Raw genomic sequence first — 15,937 nt, 5'->3', positions numbered from 1 at the left:
AACAAATGGTGTGTCTTTCCAGATCTTCATCCAAGGATGGGAGAGCTCCCGTAAGCTCTACCAAGCTTTCACATAGTCCCACATTAAATAACTTGCTTCTGAACAACACTTGAAAAAATCAAAGAAAACTAAATGATGACTTTTTTTTAACCATGGGAAATCAGTCTTGCAAAGCATGAGCTCTATCTCTCCAGTCAGTGTTCCACTCTTTTAATATATTTTGGGGGTAGCTAGTCTTATAATTGCTTGAATATTAAAGGAAAAATACTATATTCTCAATATGTGAGTTTTGCATATTATCATAGAAGGTTATGGACCTCCCAAAGTTCATCATGACTCCTAACATAAAAACTTGCTTTAATTTAATTTGACTCTAATCTTCTATTCCAGTACTGTTGAGTTCACACAAAATGTTACCTATACACTAACACTATATGTTTAATTATTAAGATACAGAATAAATTATTCATTACTTAATAATTATGTTGACTATATTACATAATACAATCTAGAAGTTAGTGTAACCAGTGACATAATTTCAGTTTAATGATATATATATAATATTTCAAGATGCTTGCAACATTTATGAGTCAGACTATTTTAGATACTTTGCCTAAGGGAAATCATGTATCTGCCTTTGCATGGATAACTTATTTCACTTAGCACAGTAATTTTTACTTCACCCATACTATGCCAAATTACAAGATTTCCTTCTGTTTTGTTCTAAGTAATAGCTCATTGGATGTATATAGTCATGGTATGCTAAAGAATGGAAGTAAATGCTGACAACTGTATCTTCAGATGATTTTGTTGTGCAGTTGTCAGAGTTTACTTTCACAAAACTAGATGATAAATTTGCCATCACCACCACCACCACCACCACCACCACTGCCACCGTTGCTGCTGCTGTTGGTGCTGCTAGTCTACTACTACTCACATTTTCTTCATTCATTCATCTGTTGGCAGACACTTACATTGTTTTTGTATCTTGTTAACCAATCACATTCCATGCCTCCCCGCCACTGCTGACCTGAGACACTAAGGTAGGCCTCCCCGCCACTGCTGACCTGAGACACTAAGGTAGGTCTCCCCGCCACTGCTGACCTGAGACACTAAGGTAGGCCTCCCCGCCACTGCTGACCTGAGACACTAAGGTAGGCCTCCCCGCCACTGCTGACCTGAGACACTAAGGTAGGCCTCCCCGCCACTGCTGACCTGAGACACTAAGGTAGGCCTCCCCGCCACTGCTGACCTGAGACACTAAGGTAGGTCTCCCCGCCACTGCTGACCTGAGACACTAAGGTAGGTCTCCCCGCCACTGCTGGCCCTTATGCTTCGCTCCATGTGCTCTTAACCCTCTGTGCTACAGCCCTGCCTGACTCCCCTCTCCTTTCTTTCTAAGATAAATAAATAAATAAATGAATAAATAAATATTTAAAATATATATGGTACATCAATTTTTAAAGTTTTGAAGGATTTTCAGACTGTTTTGCACTGGGGCTGAATAAAGGTACATTTTCACCAAGAGTGTAGAGGATTCCTTTCCTCACCTCATCCTTACCACGAGTTGTTTCTGGCCTTTACAATGTGTGACAGTTACTTTTATTTAATGACAACTAAAACCATGTTTTCTGGGCTTAGTGTATACCACTTCACTGTCTAGTAACACAAATTTAGACAGGAAAAAAACAGTGAATGCCAAACTACAAAAGCACACAAGTAATAGGTAAAATATTGATAAGAATCTGTAACTTACCCAAGGTCAAACAACTATTAAATTAAAGAGATAGGGCTATAGCTTCAGAATCCATACATTTTATGAGTATATCATCCTACTTTATTTTTAATTCCTATCTCTCCTTCTTTGTCTCCTTTCTGTACAACTTAATTATTTCTTCTCTGAAATTTAAATAAAATCTGGACACTGATAGTAAAGCTCCTGCTTTACTATCTTTTGTAGCAGGAAAAAAAAAGTAGACAACTACTGAGATTGTGAGACACAGACTAGTAGGCCAGAATTGTATTGGAGCTGCCACAAATTTTGCCATAAATGTAGAATCACAATTTGGTTATTCTGTGATTAATGTTTATAAAATTAAGGCAAACACGGTCTTCAAAGTGTTAAATGAGTCAAATAATTATATATTATACGTTAAAGCATATTTCTAGAAATGTTACAGATTGATTTGGGATCAAGTGTTTTTTAACCTGCCACTAGGGTCTCTGGTTCTTTGTACATATTGATTAAGTTCACAGCACTTTCACATAGCTAAAAATCAATATTACAAAGAGAGAAAAGTGATGTCTAATTCACACATTTAATTACAAACTGTATATTTTAAGTCACAACTCTTTTGTTAAGCTATTGTTAAATTTAAGACAATGATCACACAATAGTTTTCCATTCATAACAACTTTAGTTTTTTAATTAACAGTGTGAAAGTAAGAAAAATTTTAAAAAATAACATGACCCACTAAGCTGAAGACAATGAAAAAATGTTTGCTAGATCTTAAAAATGTTTATACAAATTTTTGTTTATATATTTATGATGTTCATTGACTTGATATATAAGTATCAATGGCTTCTATCAGAAAATAGAGGGACCAGGCAGTGGTGCACCTGGTTAAACACACAAATTACAGTGCACAAGGATGTGGGTTCAAGCCCCTGGTCCCCACCTACAGGGGAGAAGCTTCACAAGTGGTGAGGCAAGTCTGCAGGAGCTTCTCTGCCTTGTTCTCTTTATCTCTCTCTCCCCTCTCAATTTTCTCTGTCTCTATCCAATAATAAAAATAAATAAATAAAATATGAAAAAAGAATATGTTTGAAAATCTGTTATCTTTCTGCTTAGTGCAACTCTTTTTATTTTATTTTATTGATTTAATATAATCAACAATACCTTAGGATAAAAGGGATACAATTCCACACAATTCCCACAACAAGAGTTCTATATCTCATCCCATCCATTGGAAGCTTTCCTGTTCCTTATCCCTCTGGGAGCATGGACCCAGGATCATTATGGGGTGCAAAAGGTGGAAGGTCTGGCTGCTGTAATTATTTCTCTGCTAAACATGGGTGTTGGTAGTTCGATCCATGCTCCCAGCCTGTTTCTTTCTTTCCCTAGTGGAGCAGGGGTCTAGGGAAGTGCAGTTCCAGGACACATTGAAGTGGTCATCCATCCAGTGAAGTCAGGTTGGTATCATGATAGAATCTGAAACTTTGTGGCTGAAAAGCATTAAGACATAGAGCAGAACACATTGTTAAATAGTCAGGAACTTAAAGGCAAGAATATAGCAAATGGGATTTGAGGTCTCTATTTTGAAAGAAGCTGGTAGGTCTATTTTAGGTACATTTCAAGGAGCCCATGACTACTAGTTTTTGCCTGAGCCTGGCAGGTAACATGCATGTGGGACAAAGGCGCTGTCTGGGAAGATGGTGTCATAGTTAGAAATAGGACTAAAAATCTGTATCATGGAGGAGTAGCTCCCGATTTGGGGAAAAGTATACAAACACTGTTAACTGTAAACCCCTTTGATTTGATCTGAGGCCCATATTCAGCACAGGAGCCTGTGCAACCTCTGCATCACTGCAGATCTGAGCTCTCTTTCCATAGTCATATCTAGGAAAATTCTAGGCTGCACTCATTGCAGAACCCATTTTCTTCAAGTGGCAGAGTATGTCAACCTAACTTACTCTCAAAGAATGGAGAAATACCTACCAATGTTGAGCCACACTGAGGGCAAGGTCCTATAGAGGCCCACAAGAGGGAGAGGGTCCACAATGCTGTTCCTGATGGAGATGACCAGAGATAGTGGGGAGAGAGATCTGCTAGAGGTCTAGGCCCATCATGTCTATGTGGGTATCCCAAGATTCCCCGACTAGGGCCCTGGAAGATGACTAGGTGGCCAAAAGAGCCATCATTAAAGTATGCCAGTCTATTGCCCCTATCCAGCTTTTTTTAAGGTAACCCTTACCTTATCTGACAAGGTTAGCCTTGGAGTAATTGAGGAAAGTGAAACAGAAAGTAGGTGAGGAATTTATCTAGGTCTAAGTAGAAATTATTTGATTAAGTACTTTATGGTACCACATACATACATACATACACACACACACACACACACACACATATATATAGTCTTTCTACTTGCTTGCTGCACTTATTGAGTCACTGCAAACTATTGTGCACTTTTACATTAAGGTATATATTTTCCCGTAACTTATAGATACCTGTGCACATGTGTTCTGTCTAGTAGACCCTGGTCTATATCAAGGTTCAGTGGCTTTATTAGGAAGTCCACTGCCTAATATGTAATTTAGGAGTTCTATGAGCTAGGAACAGTCTCACCAGAGTAATGGTGCTGAAAGGTTGACGTTTCATGACTGGCATCTCTGGACAGAATCTAAGGTGAAATGTGTCAAGGTGGTACTGGTGGCATTGATTTGACTGAGCTCAGCAGATGCAGCATCAAATAGTCTGGATCAAGAGAAGCATGCAGGAAAATAATCCATGCCCCAGAGGTTCCAGGACTGGGAGAAATATGGGTTTTATGGAGAGTGGGAAAGATTCATGCTGTCATAAGAGTTTAAAACGTTTGAGAAGGCAATAGTCATTATTGTAACCAATTTATTTGTGAACTTGGTTTACTTTGAAAATTCCATGTTTAGGATTTTCTGTATCATACCAGACCTTACCATGATTTATACCATTTTAATGCTATTTACATATAGCTGTATCTTATATAATGACACAACAAGTTGCTTCTGGTCTCCCTGGTCTATGACTATAGATGATTTAATATTTTAAATAAATAGTCATTTTTAGAAATGTATAAACAATTTAAGTACACTGTTAAGTTTCAACCAGGTTACCAATTTGAAATCTTTAGTGCTTAGATTGAAGGAATATATACTCAGAACTGGGGTCTCTGCATTAAAAAATTTCAGGATTCCAATCCATTTTTCTTCTCTTATATTGACCAAATAGTGATATATAAGATTATAAACTAATAGGAGTGTTTATTAGTACCATTCTCACCACCAAAGAGGTTTGTTCCCCTACCCTCACCCCACTATAGTGAAGCTGAAAATCTAGCCTCACCCTTCACCCAGAAATTTTTACTTTCGTTAAATACTCCAAAGTCAGTCAAATTCAACTTTGCCTTTCCCTGTGTGCTCTTCCTTCTCAACTTCCGTTTATGAGTGAGATTACCCCATACTCATCTTTGACTTTCTGAATTACCTCACTTAGCATAATTCCTTCTAGTTCCATCCAAGATGGGTCAGGGACGGGGGTTTGTTATTCTTAATAGCTGAGTAGTATCCCACTAAGTATATATGCCACAGCTTTCTTTTTTTTCTTTTTTTATATTTTATTTATTTTCCTTTTTGTTGCCCTGGTTTTTTATTGTTGTAGTATTACTGTTGTTGCTATTGATGTCATCATTGTTAGATAGGACAGAGAGAAATGGAGAGAGGAGGGAAAGACAGAGAGGGGGAGAGAAAGATAGACACCTGCAGACCTGCTTCACAGCCTGTGAAGTGACTCCCCTGCAGGTGGGGAGCCGGGAGCTCTAACCGGGATCCTTATGCTGGTCCTGGTGCATCACGCCACATGCGTTTAACTGGCTGTGCTACCGCCCGACTCCCATACCACAGCTTTCTAAGCCATTTATCTTTTGTTGGGCACCTGGGTTGCTTCCAGGTTTTGATTATTACAAATTATGCTGCTATGAACCTAGGTGTACATGTATCTTTTTGGATGGGTGTGATTGAGTCGTTAGGGTATATCCCTAGGAGAGGAATTACTGGATCATAAGGAAGGTCCATAAGCGTGGGTTATATGGCTCTGTCTTGGTTCCACCTTGACCTCTCCTGCATACTTCCTCTACCACTTGCCTGAAAATGCTGCCCTCACCCGAAATGCCCAGATTTAAAGCAGCCTCCTTGCAGAGAATATGTCAGGTACTGTCTTCAAGCCACCATCTTCACAATTCTTAAATCTAAATATCACTATGCAAATTTTTGCCATTATCAGATGTAATAACACATCTACACCTCTATATACACATATCAGCTCCAAGTGTAAATTTCCATGTTTTTTTAAATTTATTTTTTATTGTTGGATAGGACAGAGAGAAATGGAGAGAGGAGGGGAAGACAGAGAGGGGGAGAGAAAGACAGACACCTGCAGACCTGCTTCACTGCCTGTGAAGCGACTCCCCTGCAGGTGGGGAATTTCCATGTTTTAAGAACTGGTTAAATCCACAACTACACTTTCATAATTTATTCATGTATTTATCACCCTTTAAATGACACCTTTTTAAAACTTAGTATCTTATTTATTTACTTCTTAAATTTTATTTAGGGGGTTGATGCTTTACAGTGCAGTAATTGTCACATGAGTATAATTTTGTTATGCACCAGGACCCCAAAGTTCTCTTCCACACATTCCTCCCCACACTTTCTCCTCCAGAGTTACATACATTGATGTAATACATGATACCCATTTCATGGTTCACTTTGTGTTCTCCCTCTCTGTTCCTACTTATTAGGTCCCACTTATAATTGAGATTATTTTGTACTTGCCCTTCCCTTTTTGGCTTACCTAATTTAACATGATGTTTCTACATTTAGTAGTGTTCCATCATGTTTAGTTACTAGAGTTTTCTTATCTACTCATCTGTCCTTGGACCTTTGGGTTGCTTCCAAGTTTTCGCAATTACAAGTTGTACTGTTATGAACATAGGCACACAAAGGTCTCTTCTGATATTTGTTTTTGTTTCGTTTGTATAAATCTCCAGGAGAAAATTGCTGGGTCATAAGGTAGGTCTATTTCTAGTGTTTTGAGAAATCACCACATTGTTTTCGACTAGGGATGGAGCAACTTACACTTCCATTAGCAATGCAGAAGTGTCCCTTTTTCCTAACATACTCTTCAGCCTTTGTTGTTTCTGTCTTTTCTAATATTTTACAATCTAATGGGTATAAAGTGGTATTCCATTGTTGTATTTATTTGCATTTCTCTGATAAATCAGTGACTTTGAGCTTTTTCTCATTTGGCTGTAGACCCTATGGATCTCTTCCTCTGTAAGTTTCTGTTCATATCCTCACTACAGTTTCTGATGGGTTTTTTTGATTGTTTGTTTGTTTTTTGATGTTAAATTTACCAAGATTTTTTTTTTAATTTTGGTTATTAGCCTTTTATCTGAAGTATGTTGTATAAAGATCTTCTTCCATACTGTAGAATATCTTTCTGTTAGGGTGATGACACCCTTTACTGTTTATGTAATCTCATTAATTTATTTTTGTTTTCTTTGTTGTATTTGTATTTGATTCTCTGAAGTGTTTTTTTTTTTTTTTTTTTACCAGAGCACTGATCAGCTGTGCCTTATGGTGGTGTGGAGGATTGAACCAGGGACTTTTGAGCCTCAGGCATGAGAGCTTGTTTGCATAGCCATTATGCTATCTGCCTCTTCTCTGAAGATCTTTTATTGAAGCACAGGTTATGAAGTGTTCCACCAATGCTTTCTATTATGTTTTCGATAGTTTCTGTTCTAATGTCCCTCTTTTTGATCCAGTTGGAGTGGATGCTTTTGCATGGCCATCTGTGGTGGCCTGATTACATTGGTTTGCATGTTTCAATCCAATTTTCCAAGCACAATTTGTTAAAGAGACTATCCTTCATTCATTTAATGCTTTGGGCCCCTTTGTCAAATATGAATTGTTCATAGGTTACTCATGGATTTTCAGTTCTGTGACATTGATCTGCTTATCTATTTTGGTTCTAGTACTATGCAGTTTTGATTGTAGTAGACCTGCAGTAATTTGAGGTCAGAAAGTTTGATGCCTCCAGTCTTGCTCTTTTTTTTTTCTCAAGATTGATTTGGTGCATCTATTGAGATAATCATGGACATATCCCATGCTCATGGATTGGAAGAATAAATATCATCAAAATGAATATTCTCCCCAGAGCCATATACAAATTTAATGCAATACCCATCAAAGTTCCACCAAGCTTCTTTAAGAGAATAGAATAAACACTACAATCATTTATCTGGAACCTGAAAACACCTAGAATTACAAAAACCATATTCAGGAAAAGAAACAGAAATGGAGGCATCACACTCCCAGACCTTAAACTATATTATAAAGCCATCATCATCAAAACAGCATAGTACTGGAACAAAAATAGGCACACAGACCAGTGGAACAGAATTGAAAGCCTAGAAATAAACCCCAACACCTATGGGCATCTAATCTTTGATAAGGGGGCCCAAAGGATTAAATGGAAAAAGGAGGCTCTATTCAATAAATGGTGCTGGGAAAACTGGGTTGTAACTTGCAGAAGAATGAAATTGAACCACTTTAACTCACCAGAAACAAAAATCAACTCCAAATGGAACAAAGACCTAGATGTCAGACCAGAAACAATCAAATACTTAGAGGAAAACATTGGTAAAACACTTTCCCACATACACCTCAAGGACATCTTTGATGAATCAAACCCAATTGCAAGGAAAACTAAAGCACAAACAAACCAATGAGACTACATCAAATTGAAAAGCTTCTGCACATCCAAAGAAACTATTAAACAAACAGAGAGACCCCTCACAGAATGGGAGAAGATCTTCACATGCCAGGCATCAGACAAGAAACTAATGACCAAAATATATAAAGAGCTCAGCAAACTTAGCACCAAAAAAGCAAATGACACCATCCAAAAATGGGCAGAGGATATGAACAAAACATTCACCACAGAGGAGATCCAAAAGGCTAACAAACATATAAAAAACTGCTCTAGGTCACTGATTGTCAGAGAAATGCAAATTAAGACAACACTAACATACCACCTCACTCCTGTAAGAATGGCATACATCAAAAAGGACAGCAGCAACAAATGCTGGAGAGGATGTGAGGACAGAGGAACCCTTTTACATTGCTGGTGGGAATGTAAATTGGTACAGCCTCTGTGGAGAGCAGTCTGGAAAACTCTCAGAAGGCTAGACATGGACCTTCCATATGATCCAGTAATTCCTTTCCTGGGGTTATACCCCAAGGACTCCATAACACCCAACCAAAAAGAGGTGTGGACTCCTATGTTCATAGCTGCACAATTCATAATAGCTAAAACCTGGAAGCAACCCAGGTGCCCAACAACAGATGAGTGGCTGAGAAAGCTGTGCTATATATACACAATGGAATACTATGTAGCTATCAAGAACAATGAACCCACCTTCTCTGACCCATCTTGGACAGAGCTAGAAGGAATTATGTTAAGTGAACTAAGTCAGAAAGATAAAGATGAGTATGGGATGATCCCACTCATCAACAGAAGTTGAATAAGAAGATCTGAAAGGGAAACTAAAAGCAGGACCTGATCAAATTGTAAGTAGGGCACCAAAGTAGAAACCCTGTGGTGAGGGGTAGACATGCAGCTTCCTGGGCCAGTGGGGGGTGGGAGTGGGTGGGAGGGATGGGTCACAGTCTTTTGGTGGTGGGAATGGAGTTTTTGTATACTCCTAGCAAAATGTAGACATATAAATGAGTAGTTAATATGAGAGGGGGAAAATCAATTGTATGTCTCAAAGTTTCTCAAAACACAAACTGAATCTTTTTAATATATAGGCTGTGTATTTGATATGCACACTCTCTCAAAAGCCTCGACCAAGTAGATTAGAAGCATCCAATAGCACAGCTACATACAAGATACTGGGTACTGTCCAGCAAACCCTAACAAAAGGACTTTTCAAAGTCAACCCAATTACCAAATAATGTGATGATAACATTAACTATCGATTGTCTTTTTGAACCCTAAAACAGCAGGAACCTCACATCTCCACTATAGAGCCCCTACTTCCCCCAGTCCTGGAACCCTTGGATAGGGCCCACTTTCCCGTATGTGTCACCCAATCCATACCAAATAATATTGCATCTGCCGATCACAACCTAACCAACGCAACTATTGCCACCTCTACATGCTTCACCTCACACTGTGTCCAGAGTCTTCACGTGTGGAATGACAACCCTTCAACTTCATTACTCGGGTGAGACCTTTCCTTTTATAGTACACTCTAATTTCATCTCAGGTGGTTCACTTTCTAACAAAATCCCATAACCTAGATATACACCAGTTTCTGTGAGAAAGAGCTTATGTTCACACGTATCCATAAACTACTGCAAAATATATACCTGAAAGCAGAAATACACTAGAGTTTGCAGTGAGTACCTCCTTAACACTTCCTCTCCACTATTCCAAGCTTTGGGTCCATGATTGCTCAACAATTTGTTTGGCTTCGTATGTTAACTCTCTTTTCAATCACCAGGTTCCAGATGCCACCAGGATGCTGGCCAGGCTTCCCTGGATTGAAGACCCCACCAATGTGTCCTGGAGCTCAGCTTCCCCAGAGACCCACCCTACTAGGGAAAGAGAGAGGCAGACTGTGAGTATGGACCAAGCAGTCAACGCCCATGTTCAGTGGGGAAGCAATTACAGAAGCCAGACCTTCTACCTTCTGCAACCCTCAATGACCCTGGGTCCATGCTCCCAGAGGGATAGAGAATGGGAAAGCTATCAGGGGAGGGGGTGGGATATGGAGATTGGGTGGTGGGAATTGTGTGGAGTTGTACCCCTCCTACCTTATGGTTTTGTTAATTAATCCTTTCTTAAATAAAAAATTTAAAAAACGAATACAATATATATATATATATGAATACAAAAAAAAAGATTGATTTGGTGATCCTAGGGACTTTTTGGTTCCAGATAAATTTTTGTAGCCTTTGTTCTATTTCTTTGAAGAAATTTGTCAGTATCTTGATGGGGATGACATTAAATCTATGGATTTCTCTGGGTAGGACCATCATTTTAATGATGTTAATTTTTTATATCTATGACCATGAAAAGTCTTTGCATTTGTTTGTATCTCTTTCTGTTTCCTTGGAAAATGACTCATAGTTTTCAGTGTACAAGTCCTTCATGTTCTTTCTTTATTAACTTTATTCCTAAATGTTTTATGTTTTTTGCTGCTATAATAAAAGGGACTGATTTCTGAATGTCTTTTTGTCCAGTTTAGTGTTTGCATAGAGGAATGCCACTGATGTGTGTATATTGATTTTGTAGCCTGCCACTTCACTATATCGTTCAACATTTTCCAGATGTTTTTGCTGGATTCTTTAGGATTTTATATATATAACTATCATACCAACTGCAAATAGTGACAGTTTAGCTTCTTTTCCAATGTGAATACCTTTTCCAATGCCTAACTGGTATGGCTAAGACTTCCAACACTATGTTGAATAGTAATGATGACATTGGAAAGCCACATCCTGTACCTGATTGGAGAGGGAAAGCTTTCAGTTTCTTACCATTGAGTATGATGTTAGCTATATTGTTCCCATTCTTTTAAATGTTTTGATTATAAATGGAGCTTGTCAAAGGAGTTATCTGTATCAACTGAAATAATCATGTGGTTTTTGTTGACATGGTGAGTCACATTTATTGTTTTATGTATATTGAAAGTGCCTGCATCCCTGGCATAAATTCTACTTGGTAATGGCAGTCAATGTTCTTTTAAATTTTTTAAAAATATATATATATTTATTTATTTATTCCCTTTTGCCGCCTTTGTTGTTTTATTGTTGTATTTATTATTGTTGTTGATGATGATGTTGTCGTTGTTGGATAGGACAGAGAGAAATGGAGAGAGGAGGGGAAGAGAGAGGGAGAGAAAGATAGACACCTGCAGACCTGCTTCACTGCTTGTGAAGCGACTCCCCTGCAGGTGGGGAGTGGGGGGCTTGAACAGGGATTCTTGAGCTTGTCCTTGTGCTTTGAGCCACGTGTGCTTAACCTGCTGTGCTACTGCCCAACTCCCAAGTGGTCAATGTTCTTAATTTATTGCTGTATCCAATTGGCAAGAATTTTATTGAATATCTTTATGTCTATGTTTATCAAGGATATTAGTAGGTAGTTTTGTTTTCTAGTAGCATCTTTATCTGCTTTTGGTAACAGGATGATGTTAGTTTCATAGAAGGTATTAGGGATTATTCCTATGTCACAACACCTTGGAAGAGCTTGAGAAGTATAAGTAATAGCTCCTTCTTAAAGGTCTTATAGAATTCATTTGTGAAACCATCTGGTTATGGTATTTAGTTTGGGGGGAGGTTTTTTTATAACTATTTCAATTTCATTGGCTGCAATTGGTTTATTCATGTTTTGCAGTTCTTTCTGGTTGTGTCTCAGAAGGGTATATGTGTTTAGAAATTTGTCCATCTGGTTCAGGTTCTCCAGTTTGATTGCACATATAGTTGTTCAAAGAAGTCTTGCAAGGTACTTTGGATTTCTGTGATGCCTGTTATATTCTGTCCTCTTTCACTTACAATATGATTTATTTGGATTTTCTCTCTTTTATTTTAGCGAGTCTGGCCAGAGCTTTGTTAATTTTGCTTACCCTTTTAATGTACCATTTATTAGCTTCATTATTCTTCTGTATGTTTTTTGTTTGTTTGCAGTGTTGCTAGTTTCTGCTCTGGTTTTGGTTATGTCACTTCTTGCTTAGGGTTTCTTTTGCTCTTCTTTTTATAAACTCTCAGATGTGATGTCAGATTAGTTATTTGAGTTTTCTCTTGTTTCCTAATGTGTGTCTGTATGGCTATGAGCTTCTTTCATAGTAATGCTTTCGATGTATCCCAAATATTCTTATAGCTCATGTTTCATTTTCATTTGTTTCCAGAAACATTTTCATTTCTTCTTTCACCCAATAGTTGTTCAGTAGTGCACTGTTGAGTTTTTTCTTATATTGAGGGTTTCTTTTACCCTTCTGTTTGTTACTGAATGTAAATTTAATTCTATTATGGCCTGATAAGATACTTGAAATGATGTTAGTGATTCTGAATTTATTGATGCTCTCTTTGTAGCCTAGCATATGATCTATTTCTGATAATGTCCCTTCTAGATTTGAGAAAAATGTATATTCCACTCTTTTGGGATGAAGAGAACTAAAGATGTCTGGTAGGCCTAACCTATCGATCTCTTCATTTAATTCTTTTGTTTTCTTAATTATTTTCTGCCTAGTTGATCTGTCAGTTTGAGAAAGTGGGTAGTTAAAGATTTTTTTACTGTTATTAACTTGCTATCACTATACTTCCTCAAGTGTCTCAGTAGTTGCTTTACTGTTGGAGGATGGGGCCCACTGTCCTGGAAAGATCAGGCCATTGTTTCCATTTGGTCCATGCAGGTTGACCCCCAACTCTCCCTTCTAGTCGAGACAAGGGAAAGTTCCCTTGACCTCCTGAATTGATGATGGATGGCTTCTCCAGAATAGGGGCTACCTTTCTGCACATGCCCTTCCTATCCCCTTAAAACAAAGGCCATGAATTACTGTACATTGTGTTTGGCCTAACTTGAAACCCACCACATATGTTCTTGCTCAACTACCCCCCCCACCTCCCTTTGCCCTGAGGTGCCTGTAATTCACCCCTGGGGAACTATGAATTGTGAACCTTGAAATCAAACCTTGTATGGCAATTCTTCACTTGTGATCAAATAGTTTTCAGGTAAAAATGCAGCTATGCATTGTGTTGCTCTGTTTGGATTAATGATCACCTTGACCTTCTACCTGGGTGACGGGTATATGTACTTAATTTCTCTTTTAACAAATGAGTTGCCCACCTTTCTGAGGCCACTAGCAGAGTTGAATGAGTCTGAGATTCTCTTTGTACACATTGCCCCTTACACTCAGGGTTACATTGGAACTCCCTAGGGAGCCGCTTTGACCCTCATAGCCAGTGACCAGGGTGGGGGAGGCCCAGAGTGACCTGCACTTTACATATTTTGTTGCCCCCTCATTTAGGGTGTAGATGCATGATTATTGTGAACTCTTCTTGGTTGATTGATCACCTAAGCATGATAGTGACATTCCCTGTTTTTTTATTTTTGTTTGTTTTAATTATTTTGAAGCTTACTGTAACAGATATGATTATGGTTGTTTGTGCTTTTTTACTTTCTTTTTTTTTAGGTACATTGGCTTGTATGATAGTTTTCCATCCTTTTACTATTTACAATAGACCATGTTGATCTAAATTAGATGTGTCTTCTGCAAACATCATATGGATGGATTATGTTTTTGATTGACATTCCAACTCTGTGCCTTTTGGTTGGTGAGTTCAAATGATTACCATTTAATGTAATTACAGATTTGAATTGTTTTGGTGCCATTATTTTATGTGGTTGTTGAGTGTTCTTGTATGTTTATGTTTGCTTTTATAAAACTCCTTTTAGAACTTCCAATAGACTTGTTTGGTTGTAATTAATTTTTTCAGTTGTTCCTTTGAATGAGAATGTTTTTAACCCTCCCTCCAATTTGAATGAGAATCTAGCAAAATAGAGAGAGTATCTTGGTTAGGATCATTTCCCATTTAGCTATCTGTAGATATCTTGCATTCCCTTATGACTTTTAGGGTTTGGGTTGAGAAACCTATTGTTATGTTAGCTTTATGGGTGTACCTTTGTATGCTACACTTTGTTTTTTCTCTTACTGCTTTCAGTAACTTTTCTTCTTTAGTCTTTGCAAGTTTAATTATAATCTTTCTAGTGCATACATATCTGGATTTTTGTTCAGTATTCAGTAGTCTCTTAGCTTCTTGTATCTTTATATGCTTGAAAATTTTCATCATAGTTCTCTGCTATTTTTTACTCAAGTACTTGTTCTTCTGTTTCTTATTTTCCCCTTTCTGGTAGGTTGATGATTCAACTGTTGTTTCACTTTGAGTAATGACCATGCCTTAAGTTTTGTTTTTGTTGTCTCTTAGTCCGTTCTATAGGTATATCACTCTTGTTAGTCTTTCCTTCTTTGTCTTCACTGTTGCTGATTATTTTTTTTTCGTCTTTGCTGTTCTGCTTGCAAAACCCTCAACTGTACTTGTTAATTCATTTATTTTGTCCTTTTGCTCAGCTATTATGTGACTTTTCCCTGCTGCTGTGGCTTTTATCTCTGCTAAGGTGTTATTTTTCTGGGGTATTATGCCATTCACTTTGGCTAATGCTGCTATTTACTTGTTTATTTTGGATTATTTTCTTCTAGATTTTGGCTTCTATTTTTCTCTTGGGGTTTAGTTTGCTGTTCTTACCTTTTCATTGGGGTTTTCTTCCATGAGTTTTGTTGTCTTAATGTAGACTATTTTTCCTGGTTCAAAATTTTGATTGTCTTTGATTTACTAGTTTTATTTTCCCTGAGCTTTTTTCTTGATTTGTTAGTGGGGTGGATTTTCTTGGTTTCTCCATTCTGTCTATTGCCAACTCACTTCAGGTTATCCTGATGTCTCAGAGATAGGTGGTTGGCTAGCAATGTCTAGGGTGTGCCACACTGAGAGGAGATCACTTGGGGTAGATACAAGATATTATATGGGGAGGTCAGTGTGCTTGAAGTTATTTAGTATGACACATAGTGGGTTGCTGGCCTTGGAAGGTTTCATCCTTGGGATGGTCAGTGTTATAGAATCTGATCCTGGAACAAAAGCCAACTGACAGTCTCTGGTGGAACATTTAAGGTCTGGCAGATGGACTGGTGGCTCAGCAGTTCATAGCCATAGCTGTACAGGAGAAGCACAAACCCTGCTATCTCTGGGCTTGTTATACAGAGTCTGGTGGCACATGAGGGGGTTCAGCTACTCTGGGAGTCACAGTGTGCATTGCTAATGAGCTGGTGGTAGACCAGCTATGGCGCTATTGGGATGCATGAGAAACTTAGGGTCAGCACTCTCCAGAACATAGAGGAGCCTGGTTGCGGGGCTCAGCTCTTGCTCTGCCAGGACATGCACAGGGATTGGGATCAGCTCTCTCCAGATCACTGTGGAGCCTGGAGGTAGGGCCCATATCTGGATCCATGAGCTTTTGACTGAGTAAAGGGGTTAGGGTGAGGTGAGGCACTTCCCTATAGCAGT

The sequence above is a fragment of the Erinaceus europaeus genome, chromosome X (assembly GCF_950295315.1).
Source record: "Erinaceus europaeus chromosome X, mEriEur2.1, whole genome shotgun sequence".
Classification (NCBI taxonomy): domain Eukaryota; kingdom Metazoa; phylum Chordata; class Mammalia; order Eulipotyphla; family Erinaceidae; genus Erinaceus; species Erinaceus europaeus.
Note: the sequence above shows the minus strand (reverse complement) of the source record.